Below are 13695 nucleotides of genomic sequence, written 5' to 3'. Positions count from 1 at the left end.
GATAGCCAATCCCACCTATCAGCTGACAGTACAAAATCAACCAATTAAATCACATATTGGTTACACAGTAGACACCCTTGGGGCGGCGCAGTGGTTAGCACCGCAGCCTCACAGCTCCAGCGACCTGGGTTCAATTCTGGGTACTGCCTGTGTCTGCGTGGGTTTCCTCCGGGTGCTCAGGTTTCCTCCCACAGCCAAAAGACTTGCAGGTTGATAGGTAAATCGGCCGTTATAAATTGTCCCTAGTATAGGTAGGTGGTAGGGGAATATAGGGACAGGTGAGGATGTGGTAGGAATATGGGATTAGTGTAGGATTAGTATAAATGGGTGGTTAATGGTCGGCACAGACTCGGTGGGCCGAAGGGCCTGTTTCAGTGCTGTATCTCTAAATAAAAAAAAAAAATCTGCCTGCCGCAGATGCATCTGCCCATGACAGTATTGGCAGGAGTGACCTCCGCACAGTCCTTGTGGAGACAAAGTCTCGCCTTCACATTAAGGATACCCTCCATCGTGTTATGTGGCACTATCACCGTGCTAAATGGGATAGATTTCGAACAGATCTAGTGATGCAAAACTGGACATCCATAAGGTGCTGTCGACCATCAGCAGCAGAATTGTACTCAACCACAATCTGTAACCTCATGGCCCGGCATATCCCCCACTCTACCATTACCATCAAGCCAGGAGACCAACCCTGGTTCAATGAAGAGTGCAGGAGGGCATGCCAGGAGCAGCACCAGGCATATCTTAAAATGAGGTGTCAACCTGGTGAAGCTACAGCCCAGGACTTACTGTGTGCTAGTCTGAATAAGCAGCATGCGATAGAGCTAAGCGATCCCATAACCAACGGATCAGATCTAAGCTCTGCAGTCCTGCCACATCCAGCTGTGAATGATGGTGGACAATTAAACAACTAACTGGAGGAGGTGGTTCCACAGTTATCCCCATCCTCAATGATGGGGGAGCCCAGCACATCAGTGCGAAAGATAAGACTGAAGCATTTGCAACAATCTTCAGACAGAAGTGCCGAGTTGATGATCCATCTCAGCCTCCTCTGAAATCCCCAGCATCACAGATGCTGGACTTCAGCCAATTCGATTCACTCCGCGTGATATCAAGAAACGACTGAAGGCACTGGATACTGCAAAGGCTATGGGCCCTGACAACATTCTGGTAATAGAACTGAAGAAGTGTGCTCCAGAACCTGCTGCATCCCTAGCCAAGCTGTTCCAGTACAGCTACAACACTGGCATCTACCTGGCAATATGGAAAATTGCCCAGGCATGTCCCGCACACAAAAAGTAGGACAAATCCAACCCGGCCAATTACCACCCCATCAGTCTACTTTCAATCAGTAAAGTGATGGAAGGTGTCATCGACAGTGCTATCAAGCGGCACCTGCTTAGCAATAACCTGCTCGGTGACGCATAGTTTGGGTTCGGCGAGGGCCACTCAGCTTCTGACCTCATTACAGCCTTGGATCAAACATGGACAAAAGAGCTGAACTCAAGGGGTGAGGTGAGAATGACTGCCCTTGACATCAAGGCAGCATTTGACTGAGTATGGCATCAAGGAGCCCTAGCAAAACTGAAATCAATGGGAATCGGGGAAAACTCTCCGCTGGTTGGAGTCATACCGAGCGCAAAGGAACATGGTTCTGGTTGTTGGAGGTCAATCATCTTGGCTCCAGGACATCACTGCAGGAGTTCCTCAGGGTAGTGTCCTAGGCCCAACCATCTTCAGCTGCTTCATCAATGACCTTCCTGCAATCATAAGGTCAGAAGTGGGGATGTTCGTTGATGATTGCACAATGTTCAGCACCATTCGCGACTCCTCAGATACTGAAGCAGTCGGTGTAACAATGCAGCAAGACTTGGACAATATCCAGGCTTGGGCTGATAAGTGGCAAGTAACATTTGTGCCACACAAGTCCCAGGCAATGACCATCTCCAACAAGAGAGAATCTAATCATCTCCCCTTGATATTCAATGGCACTATGATCGCTGAATCCCCCACTATCAACATCCTAGGGGCTACCATTGACCAGGAACTGAACTGGAGTAGCCATATAAATACCGTGGCTACAAGAGCAGGTCAGAGGCTAGGAATCCTGCGGCGAGTAACTCACCTCCTGACTCCCCAAAGCCTGTCCACCATCTACCAGGTACAAGTCAGGAGCGTGATGGAATACTCTCCACTTGCCTGGATGGGTGCAGCTCCAACAACACTCAAGAAGCTCGACACCATCCAGGAAAAAATAGCCTGCCTGATTAGCACCCCATCCACATTCACTCCCTCTAGCACCGACGCACAGTGGCAACAGTGTGTACCATCTACAAGATGCACTGCAGCAACGTGCCAAGGCTCCTTAGACAGCACCTTCCAAACCCACAACCTCTACCAACTAGAAGGACAAGGGCAGCAAATACATGGGAACACCACCACCTGCAAGTTCCCCTCCTAGTCACACACCATCCTGACTTGGAACTATATCGCCATTCCTTCACTGTCGCTGGGTCAAAATCCTGGAACTCCCGAACGGCACTGTTGGTGTACCTATATCACATGGACTGCAGTAGTTTAAGGCGGCAGCTAACCACCACCTTCTCAAGGGCAATTAGGGATGGGCAATAAATGCTGGCTGAGCCAGCGACGCCCATAATCCCACAAACAAATAAAAAAATAACTGACTCCAATGGGGGGAATTTTACCAGGCCCATGGAAGTGGTTTTGGAGGTGGTTGGGGGAGGAGGCCGAGGGAAAAAGGCAGTGAGATAGTTCTCCGATGTGTACCATACAACCTGCCAACATTGCACCTAACTTCAACTTGTTAATAAGTCAATTAGCAACCATTTTCCCAGGGCAGTGGAATTTTACCAGGGGTGCATGGGACCCACGTCGTGGCTGTAACCCATCAGTTCACAGCAGGCGAGTGCACAGTGGGAGGTCAGAGAGGCATGAAAGTGACACGCAATGTGAACTTTAAAACAGGGAAAAACAGCAAGCCTGAGGTCATCTGTGGGAAAAGGGTCACCATTGCTGTAGTATCTCATTGAGACTGCTGTCAGGGATGGTGCTTGAGGTGAAGAAACATTTGCCGGTTCCTTCAGCCTTATCTCGCATCCATTTTGTTGCGTGCTCCTTTCTGCCTCAGCAGCACTCTTCACTGCAGCCACCCTTCAAATCATGTGCTGATTCGCCCTCCCGCTAGTCGGAGAATCTGGAACGCGGGGGCACAGTCTTAGGATATGCGGCCAAACATTCAGGACTTAGGTGAGGAGAAATTACTTCACTCAAAGGGTTGTGAATCTTTGGAATTCTCTACCCCAGAGAGTTGTGGATACTCTGTCACAATTAAGGCTGGGATAGATAGATTTTTGGTCTCGCTGGGAATCAAGGGATATGGGGAGCGGGCAGGAATTGAAGCCCAAAATCAGCCATGATCGTATTGAATGGCGGAGCAGGCTCGATGGGCCATATGGTCTACTTCTGCTCCTATTTCCTATCTTCTTGTGTTCTCAACCCACTACCATCTCTAATTGGATGGTGATCCGGAAGTTGCTTCTTAATTGGATGGCTCCCGGAAGATTGGATCTACAGTCTGGCTAATCGCACGTGCAGGCTGCTGATGCAAAAATAGTCCTGATGCCCAATAAAAAAACAAAGTCAGGAAAATGCAGCCCCATGACTCTTATCACAGCTGAAATGATGCCTGCATATTACTGAAGAGTTCACTCGGGAGGAAACAATTCCAATTTTGAATTGTAATACTGACAACTCACCAACCAAGCATAGCACTTTACTGCGATTGACTAATATTATGTTCGAATCCACCTCTCAGTTGAAATGAGACACTGTGATCATCCTGTACACTCGTAAAATTGAAATCAGTGGAGTATGGACCAGATAGTAAAACAAATTTATTGAATTGCCAATCAGTAATGTACTTAAATTCCTGCTTTGCACCACAGAAATAGCAAATTATTGCTGTGGGAAGAACAAGACTCAGTGTAAGGTTAAGACAAAGCTATTACTTCAGGAATGCCTCCTGCCACTGGAGGAACATCAAGATTGCCAGGCAAGAAAAGGTCGCTTTAGTTCGTCTTCTAGAATCCTGGTAGTCCCACGATCCACCAAGAATGGGGTTCATAGCAGCCAATCTCAATCAATTATGCAGTTGTGTTGTCCCCTACCTTTGAGACTGATTGACCAGTTTAGCCGGTGCTCCTTGGTTGACTGCTGTCTCAATATTAAAGGTAGTTCATCTCAACCTTTCATTTGACTCGAGTCCATATTTGAGATTGGCAATAGAAATTGAGCCACATTGCATCGGTCATGCCCTTAAGATAGGCATAATGAGGGCCAGTTTTGGGGAGCAACCCCTTGGTGCCGTCTGACACAGACATTAGGCACCGTACATGCATCTTTGACACTCCTGACACCTTTGTTGAGGACCTGTGCATTGAATTGGTTTGTCTTTGGGCCTGCTCTGCTCAATTCTTCTGAGGTCTGAGCAGTGGCTTGAAGAAAGGTTTCTGTGGTGTCAGAAGGAGCAGGGATACGTTGCTGACAGCAAACATTCTTAGTTACTTGCCCCCTCCTCTGAAGGCATTGACTTGCTGTGAGTGTTTCACTATCAGTCCTTTGGTGTTTGAACAGCAATTACTGACTGCATCAGTGTTGTCCAGTAGAAATCACTGAGTAGCCACAGGTCTGGCTGCAGCGACACTGTTTTAGCCATGTGCACTAATTTTTACAGAAAACATCTTACGTGGACTCAGTACTTCACGAGTATATTAATAAAACATCTACCACCATTCAGTAACCAAGGAAATAAAGCACTTACAATGCTCAATAAACACCCTACCACACTGCGTTTTGTCTCATCAGTTTAGCAACAAATGCATAAAAAGGTTAAAGTAGACATGGATCATGGATATGCCACGTGAATATGATTTTTTGGAATCACAATGCCCAAGGGTGGCACTTCACTCATTTTCTTTTGCTCACTATTCAGAAATGCACACCCAATTCCCAATTTTCCACATGTATCTAGTGACTGATGTATTGGATGACACTGAGCTGGATCCTGTCCTCAGTATTCCCATGGATTTCTTCCCACTTGTCTTCCCCAACCCACTCCCATACTGCAAAGCAGCTGAACTGTCATGGAACGTCGGGCCATGGAGAACCCCAACTACAGCCAGAGGGGTTTTTGGATGACAGAGTCCAGATCAGGCCCAGGACCTTGTTTTATGTGGCTTAATTTGACACTAGGTGGTGCCACAGTTCTATTTGTCATAGTTAAAATTACCTCATGATATTTGCTTTTATGTCAATGCTCATCTTGCCGCACAAGAGTGTATTTGTTGATCACTGTGGCAGATTGAGTAGAAAATAAGCACACAATAAGGACAAAGGAAGTGATTCATGCAAAATTTTGCATGATAGGAACACATCTGTAACCTGCTTTGTGGGACCATATTTGCATTAAAGGAGTTGTCCATTATTGTGCACAAGTCAACAACTGTTATTTACTATATCTCCCCATGTGCTCGAGTTTAATAAACATACACGGTGAAACCTGTAAAGTAGCGACACCTTAGAGACCATCAGCTGACTTAATTTGTAGATATCCTCATTTTCAAAATGGCATTTTATGTACTGTAAAAAAAATTCAATAGAATGGGGGTTCCAAAATAGCAGAGAAACGCCCTATCTCTGTGATAGAACTGCATTCAATCCCAGAGCTCACCTCTACCTTCTCAAGGGCAATGAGGGATGGACAATAAATGCTGGCCTGCCAGCGACACCCATAACCCATGAATGAGTATTAAAAAAAACTCATCCATCCAGTTAGAACCAGCATCATAACATCTGACTACTTCTTAAATGATTTCAAGGTTTTCCCCTCCATTCCACCTAGAAGTCCATTCGATGGGGATATCGGTGAGACAGAATTTATCCTAAATCTCTTGGGTTTTCCAAGCAGCAGAAGTCTTCCTGAGATTTTCAATGGGAGGGTTGCTGCCACGATTCAAACCCAAGAGATTTAGGAACTTAGCGCCTAACAGTTCAGAGCACTGCATCTAGACACTGAGTTGACAGATTAGAGGTTGGCGATTACTCCAGTGATATCTCAGTAATTGGACAAAGGTGTGTGAATCCTGCTTCATATTGCTCCCGCCAGTGAGATGTCAGGGGCATGTTTCACCCTCCAGATCAGTACAACCGCAGGAGGTAGCACGATCAAGAAGCTCATTACGATGATGGTAGCCAGTATCACCAGGATAATAGCCCAGACTTCCAGCACGTGGATTGACATCATCGACTTTTGTCTTTCACAGTATCAGGCTAAGGTCAAGCCAGCGGCATCTGCAAAACACAAGATGGATTTGGATGAAGAAAAGCATTTAATTTCATTACGATTTCCACCCCCCAAAGCTGTTTGTAAATTGATTACTAATGTAAATTATATGATTTTTAAAAAATCTATTTTAATTGTGTTATCTTACTATCAGATTTTTTTATTAACAAATATGTTTTTGCAATCTACTCAAATCCTTTTGTTTATGTTTATTTGCCCATTGCTGTTGGTTTCAATATATCTTTCATTTGTGAGTTCCAGTAAGACTATTGAGGTGCTGGCTGGTATTTGTTACAGGCCAGTGTGTCGGCGCTGAATTAAGGCAATCTCACTAATGAGACCTCAGTTAATGAGCTGCTTGTTTACTGATGATAATTCCATTATGTTAAACAGCCATCTTCTAAGCCAATACCTCCAGCGATATAACTAGCTCTCATGGTTCAAACAAAAACGTTCAAAAATAAACGAAAGCCATTTGGGAGTTAAAGAAAGGACTCACATTTATAGCATTCCATATTGCATCTCTCAGAAACATCTCAAAGTGCTTCACACCCAACTACTTATCTTGAAGTATAGTCATTGCTCTTATGTAGGTAAACCAGCAGCTAATTTATGTGCATCAAGATCCCACAAATTGCAATCGGATGAATGAACAATTCATCTTTGTTTAAGTTGAGGATGAATATTGGTCAGGACACTGAGAGAACTCTCTGCTCTTCTTTAAAGATGCACCAATGTTCTTTCAGTCAGGCCCACATCGATCAGTGAATCTAAGCTACTGTATTTTGGATCTAGCCTGTTGTTTAACTGCAACAATTGATACAGCATGTTGTAGTGAGATTCTCACACACTGAAGTATCCCTATACAGGGGACTTACCAACCTCTCCCCCACAACCCCAGGTATCAGCTATTTCTATTAATTGTATAATGCTTTTGCCGTAAATGTTTTATATCATGGTATAGTGTCATCCTGTAACATTAGTGAGCGATAGTCTTGTGTTGTTGAGCCACAGGCCCCATATAGTTATTTTTTGGAAATACTATTGCTAACTTATAGTGGCCACCATGTGGGGGAAGGGGAGATGAGATAACCATGTTTCCTCACTCCAAATTATTTAACATAGGTACGCTCCCCCCCTTTCCCCCCCACCCCCCCCCCCCCCCCCACCATTCCCAATCCCCAAAATGCTTCTGTCTGCTATTTGCTTCTGCCTGTTTATGCCTTTGAGTAAACACTGCTAAGCACACCACACATATTATCACTGCATTGCAGAATGCTGACTCCAAATTTGCAGCAAAAGAGGAATCGATTTGATTTTCTCCCTATGTCAGAAATAATATTAAAATAAATTGAGCATCACTACTTCAGCAGAGAATACAGATTTAGTTAACACAAGACATTAGAGGAATCCAACAGACTTTCTCCCAAACACAGATATATTCACATGATTAACCACCTTGGATTTGTTTTTAAATGAATCGGACGCATACCCCTGAGTGCTAGGACTTGGGCTCCTCCTGGACTAATACACAATAATAGAGTCATAGAGTTATACAGCACAGAAATAGGCCCTTAAGCCCATTGGATAAATAACATTTACAAGGGCTTCTTTGAAAAAATCGAAGTACTTTCTTGTCAAGTCAGTTTAAAAATTCTCATCCGTGTTTTCAGATCCTGCCATGGCTTTGCACTTCCCCATTTCTGTGACCTCCTCCAGCTCTACAACCCTCCTAGAGCTCTACGCTCCTTCAAATTCTGGCCCTTTGCTCATTGCTGATTTTAGTCTCTGCACCATTGCTGGCCATGCCTTCAGTTGCCGAGACCCCAAGCTCTGGAATTCCCTCCCTAAGCCTCTCTCCTTTAAGATGTTCCTTAAATCTCTTTAACCAAGCTTTTGGTCATCTGTCCTAATATGTGGCTTGGTGTCAAATTTCGTCTGATGACGTTCCTGTGAAGTATCTTGGGAACTTTTACTATGTTGAAGGCACCATATAAAAACAAGTTGTTGTAGTTGGTACCACTCTCAACTCTGAGTCAAAAGTAGTGCATCCCTGACCCACTTCAGCTGTCTTGAGCTGAGGTTGACACTTCTATGCAGTACTGAGAGAGTACCACAGTGTCAAAGATATTATTCTTCAGTGAGGCATTAAACTGGGGCTCTGTCTTCCTGCTTCATTCATTCATCCAAAAAACTGGTCTTCTCAACGCTGTTTGTGAGATCCTCCTAACGGCAAAATGGCTGCCTACATAGCAACTGTCACTGCACTGTATATGAGGTGCTCAGAGAGGTAATAAGGCGCTATCTAAATGAACACCTTTCTTTCTTGTCACAGACACAAAGCACTTTGGAAGAAAAAAAGACTTGCATTTATATAGTGCCTTCATGTTCTCAGGATGTCCGAAAGCACTCTATAGCCAATGAAGTACTTTTGACATGTAGTCCATTTACCCATCGCAACAGAGCGAGAAACATGCAAAGTGTCTCTTTGCTCCTTATATTCTTTAAAATTAGCACACCCTGAGCTTCAAGGATTTGAACTGGGCTACATTCAGATATTCCTGAATTGAAAAAAAATCTTTGATTTGGCTCAGTCCAAACTTAATTAATGTTAGAAGGGAATAAAATTCTGAGTTAAAATTTATTTTGATGAAAACAAAGTTTTGCTCTTAAAGGGGATTTGTCATCAGGTAAGGCACCTTGCAGCATGAAGATAGCCCATCAGACTTTTAAAATGACCACCTAGTTTGCATCCCATTCAACAATGAATTAATTTCATGTAAAGCTTGAGCTGAAACGAAGCTAAAACATGTGCCAAATGTTGTGCTGCTGCAGATATAAATCTTATCTCCAGTGTAAATGGTTTCTGGCAGTTGGTGGTGGGGAAACTTCTAGAAACAATACTTTGGGCAAAATTAAGTCACATGGACAAACGTGGGTTAATCAAGGAATGCCAGCATGGATTGTTAAGGGAAAATCGTGTTGAACTAACTTGCTGAGTTTTTTGAAGGGGTAACCGAGAGGGTTGTTGAGGGCAATACTGTTGAGGTGGTGCACATGGACTTCCAAAAGGCATTTGATACAGTGCCACACAACAAACTTGTGAGCAAAGTTATAGCTCATGTAATAAAAGGGTTAGCAGCAACATGGATGCGAAATTGGCTAAGTGAGAGGAAACAGAGACCAGTGGTTAACGGATGTTTATCGGGCTAGAGGAAGGTTTGTAGTGGAGTTCCCCAGGGGTCAGTGTTGGAACCCTCGCTTTTCCTGATATACATTAATGACCTAGACTGTGGTGAACAGGGCACAATTTCAAAGTTTGTAGATGATACAAAACTTGGAAGCATTGTAGAACTTCAAAAGGACATAGACAAGTTGGTGGAATGGGCAGACTGGTGGCAGATGAAGTTCAATGCAGAGAAATGTGAAGTGATTCATTTTGGTAGGAAGAACGTGGAGAGACAAAATAAAATAAAGGGTACAATTGTAAAGAGGGTGCAAGAACAGAGGGACCTGTGTGTATATGTGTCTACGTCATTCTAGGTGGCAGGACAGGTTGAGAGAGCAGTCAATAAAGCATACAGTTTCCTGGACTTTATTAATAGGGGCATAGAGTACAAGAACAAGGAAGTTATGTTGAACTTGTATAAGACACCAATTTGACCTCAGCTGGAGTATTGCGTCCAGTTCTGGGCACCGCATTTAAGCAAAAATGTGAAGGCATTTTCAGAGAGTGCAGAAAAGATTCATTAGAATGGTTCCAGAAATGAGGAACTTCATTTATGAAGATAGATTGGAGAAGTTGGGACTGTTTCCCTTGGAGAAGAGAAAGCTGAGAGGTGATTTGATAAGAGGTATTCAAAATCCTGAGGGATCTGGACAGGGTAGATAGAGAGAAACTGTTCCCACTCGTGAAAGGATCGAGGACGAGAGGGCACAGATTTAAAGTATTTGATAAGAGAAGCAAAAATGCCACGAGGAGAAACTTCCACGCAGCGAGTGGTTAAGGTCTGGAATGTGCTCTGGCTGAGAATGTGGTGGAGGCAGGTTCAATTGAAGCAGTCAAAAGGGAATTAGACAGCTCTATAAAAAGGAAGAATGTGCAGGGTTATGGGAAGAAGGCAGGGGAATGGAACTGAGGGAATTGCTCTCTTGAAAAGCCGGTGCAGGCACGATGGGCCGAGTGGCTGCCTTCTGTGATATAGCAGTCACTGAACTGATGCTTTCCCATGTTGTACCAGTCACAGAACCTGTCTAAGAACTCTGTGGGGCTAAAATTGATCTTGGGTCTACTGCATAAAATGGGCAATAGTGAATCACACTCCCCCTGTTGCATTATAGTCCAAGACCAATTTCACCAATGTGACAACTCTGTCCCTTTAAAATGTCACAGACAGGTGAGAGATGATAGGGATGGACCCCTCTCGACTGACCGAAGACAGTATTCTTTAAAAACAAAAAGTTGCTTTTTGATCTCTGAGTTCTTTAATTATGAAGAACAGACAAATGACAGGTTCTCGTAAGCTTAAAAAGAATGATAAATATTTATTATACAACACCGGAAACGTACACAACACCCGCTCTCACACATACAGATACACTTGAGAAAAGATATAGAGATTATAAAAGATAACGTGTTAGATCTGATGATTTGTAAAGAGGTCTCTGTTAAACTTGCTTTTCCCCGGGGTGCAGACTTGAAATGGTGCAGGCCCGTAATCTTTATAAGGTGTAAAACACCAAACTATCCATTTGAAATGCAGATTGTTGACAGGCAGGCTAACTGCCCATTTTAAAAACATAAATTGGGAGCTGCAACCCAGATCTCTGGTTTCACAATTCACTTCTAATTTATATTTCTTACACAAGTGCAAACATTTGACACATTTAACCTTTGACTGACCTCAATGTACAACTGGAGTGTAATTTATACACTGTGCATGAATGGTTAGTTGCAAAAAGCATGAGTCAAACAAATACAAAACTTATAAAGCACCTTTCAATATTACAGGATGTCCTAAAGTGCTTTATAACCAATGAAGTACTTTTAAAGTGTAGTCACTTGTTATGTTGGAAATGCAGCAGCCAATTTGTGCACAGTAAGCTCCCACAACAGCAATGTGATAATCTCCAGTTAATCTGTGTTTATGATGTTAATTCAGGGATAAATATTGGCCAGGACACTGGGGATAACCTCCCTGCTCTTCTTCAAAATAGTGCTGTGGGATCTTTTACATTCACCTAAGAGGACAGACGGGGGCCTCAGTTTAACACCCCATCCAAAAAATGCCACCTCCGACAATGCAGCACTGCCTCAGCACTGCACCGCCAGCATTGCTTTTGTGCTCAAGTGCTGGAGTAAGACTGTGAACCCACAAACTCCTGTCTCAGAGGCAAGAGTGCTACCAACTGAACTGACAGTGCCTGAAAGGGTGGTGGAAGCAGATTCAATAGTAACTTTCGAAAGGAAGTTGGATGAAAACGTGAAAGGAAAACATTTGCAGGACTGTGGGGAAAGAATAGGGGAGTGGGATTGTGCGACCAAAGAGATAGCATGGAATGAATGGATTGGGGTTTAGTTCTCTATTAGTTTGCCCCTCTCAAAAAGGATCCCTTTTGTTTGTTTTTGTTGGATAGTGTTGATGTATTCAGAAAAGGCATCATTAACCTCTAAACTGCACACCACTAAATCATTGGGACGTGACTGTGCATCACTATTGAGAGGTGAGGGTGGTGATTTGCAGATGAGTAGGCATGTAACAGGGCTTTAACAAAGTCACATGTAAAAACTATCTGAAAACTGTTTCTACCATTATCAGTGCATCTTCCGAAGAGGAAGCAAGATTGTTTTGTGATAAAGTCAACTGGCTGCTACATTTATCAAACAAAGACAGCGAGATGCCTGAGAGTTTATATTCCTGAATGAAAGGTTTGATAGGAGGAAGTATGGGACATATATTTCTGGGACTTTTCCATGGGGTGGTATTTAATGTTTAAAATTAAGTTGCAGCCACAGCAGTGAAACAGGAAACCAAGAATGAGGCAAAAGTGAGAGTCAAATCTAAACAGTGAGAAGGACAGACTGACATTTCCAAAGCATGTTATCACATTTTGCAGAAACATCTGAAAGCAACAGCAACAAATTGTATTTATAAAGCACTTTTAACGTGGTAAAATATCCCAAGGTGCGTGCTATCAAAACAAATATTGAGAAAATGTGGGAGCAGTTCACAATTGACAAATTATTTTGCTTGGCAGAAAAACACAGCAGTCATTCTGTACAAACAATCATGAGATGACTTACTTTTTGACAGTGTTTTTTGAGTGAGAAGTACTGGCCAGAGTACCAATAAAACACCCCGCTCCTCTCGCCCAAAAGATACAGCACTCCATCGGTACTGCAGTGGAGTGCCAGTCCTCAAGGGGAGAGACCGAGGCATTAAGATAGGCAGAGAAAGAAAGCCCTTTGCACATTCTGAAGAACTAGAGTGATTAGGAAGTAAACTGAATCGACACTAACCTTGCTATTATCAACAGCTACAGGTGTACTAATCGTTGGCTGTAGGTTAGCCCCTGTTGAATTAATAGACATACAGACAATACAACCCCAGACTGGAGATGAAAAAAGTAAATTCCATAGTTGCACCCTGGCAGGGACTGCATTTCCACTGTCTAATCTGTGTACAGTCCTGTTCCTTCTCCCATTCTGCCTCTGTTTAGTTTCTGTGTGATGTCTGTGCTCAGCTGCATCAGTCTTTACGCTGACTTATTGTAATACCCTGCCAGTTAGCAACTTAAAGCAGAGTTGTCAGGTGATGTGGGCAGTGCAAAGGAGCGTGCATGCATAATTTTTTTTGACTCACTTCGAGTATGTACTGGTTGTCAGCTTGTCCTCCCACATAACAACAGTTTCAACTTTCAGCAGAAACCACTAGCACTGAACAAAATCTATCATCAAGGCTCCCTGATGCCTACATCATTCCGGTTAATGATCAGCGTGTTTCCTGTTCTAAAAAAGTAAAAACTTGAAAGTTGCCTTGTGTTTAAATACAAGGCTGAAGAGGTGATTGGTGCTGAGAGTAATAATTACAGATCACTGTAAGGGGGTCACATGCAGTTTGAGTCAGTCCTTTAAACTAAGTCGAAGCAGCCTGAATTCACATGGAAGGTTCCCTGAGTCTAGGGTTACCAACTCTCCAGTGTATATGGCATAACAAATGAAATGGAAGGGTTGGGAGGCAACTCATGATTGTATTGAAGGAAACTGATCTCCTTTGCACTGTTTGTATTTTGGTGCTGTTTGAAACTGTTTGGTAATGTATTTTTTA

The 13695-nt window shown here is 43.4% G+C and overlaps 1 long non-coding RNA gene across 1 annotated transcript; it reads right to left on the bottom strand.

The window, feature by feature from the left end:
- Positions 1-3903: 3903 nt before the first annotated feature.
- On the bottom strand, positions 3904-13367 carry LOC137355435 (uncharacterized). The gene is made up of 2 exons (XR_010970926.1): positions 12888-13367; positions 3904-6375 (listed from the first exon to the last, which is right to left on the bottom strand). It is a non-coding gene; the product is annotated as an uncharacterized lncRNA (long non-coding RNA).
- Between the last annotated feature and the right edge of the window lie 328 nt (positions 13368-13695).

This window comes from Heterodontus francisci, chromosome 42 (assembly GCF_036365525.1).
Source record: "Heterodontus francisci isolate sHetFra1 chromosome 42, sHetFra1.hap1, whole genome shotgun sequence".
NCBI classification, from domain to species: Eukaryota; Metazoa; Chordata; class Chondrichthyes; order Heterodontiformes; family Heterodontidae; genus Heterodontus; species Heterodontus francisci.
Note: the sequence above shows the minus strand (reverse complement) of the source record. Positions and strands in the feature narration are given on the sequence as shown.